Source organism: Dipodomys spectabilis, unplaced genomic scaffold (assembly GCF_019054845.1).
Source record: "Dipodomys spectabilis isolate Male_0828 unplaced genomic scaffold, ASM1905484v1 ptg000092l, whole genome shotgun sequence".
NCBI classification, from domain to species: domain Eukaryota; kingdom Metazoa; phylum Chordata; class Mammalia; order Rodentia; family Heteromyidae; genus Dipodomys; species Dipodomys spectabilis.
This window is the reverse complement of record NW_024870769.1, coordinates 14,891,021-14,892,092: the sequence shown is the minus strand read 5'-3', so window position 1 is coordinate 14,892,092 and position 1,072 is coordinate 14,891,021.

Here is a 1,072-nt window from a genome sequence, read left to right as displayed (position 1 = left end):
AGAAGCCCAGCTGCCTGAAGGCCAGGGTGACCCAATTCTGCAACCCGCCCAAGAAGGAGAAGCATCTGCAGTTCAACCAGAGGCCCCGAAACCCACTGTAGTGAGCAGCTCAGGGCCAGAGCTAGAGGCTGCAGGAGATGAAAGCCTGGAGTCTGCTCTCGGTCCATCTGGGGAGCAAGTGGAGTCTCTGGGTCCCTCTGGGGAGCAAGTGGAGTCTCTCGGTCCATCTGAAGAGCACATGGAGCATCTCGGTACATCTGTGGAGCAAGTGGAGTCTCTCAGTCCCTCTGGGGAGCAAGTGGAGGCTCTCGGTCCCTCTGGGGAGCAAGTGGAGGCTCTCGGTCCATCTGAAGAGCAAGTAGAGTCTCTCGGTCCATCTGGGGAGCAAGTGGAGTCTCTCAGTCCCTCTGGGGAGCAAGTGGAGTCTCTCCGTCCATCTGAGGAGCACATGGAGCCTCTCGGTACATCTGCGGACCAAGTGGAGTCTTGCCCGCTTGCTGGAGAGGCTGACTGCCTTGAAGTACCTGCCGGGGAGGCAGAGCAGCCTGCACAGGAGCCTCTGCCGCCCAACCGTGATGTAGCACCCATCCCATCTCCGAAGCTGGATGCTGACACAGGCTTATTTATGTGATCCAATTAATGACTTTAACAAACACCATAAGCTGCCTGTGGCTGAAGACACCAATGGTGCTCTGCCTTGTGATGTCCAGCCAGAGTCTGCTTGCACACCATATAGCAAGGCAGACAGGCCTGCAGAAATAGACTCAGCTCCCTGGGAGTGTGTGGAGATGGAGGATGTGCAGATTTCCTCCAGGGAGCCATCCTGGATTTCCCTGATGGAGTTAGACCATGATGTGGAGACAGACCGTGATATGGTTGCCGGAAGCGAAGGCGGAGCTGTTCTCCCTCATGGCTGTTGTGAGTAGCTTGCAGGGCAGGGCATGCCGGCTTTCCATTGCACCTCTATTGCCGAAGCTGCCTCAGGACAGTCACGCTGACCATTTATTTCTTCTCTTCAGAAACTGTTCAAAGACCTAGTCCCTTATCACTGTTTGCATTATGTATATGTCAA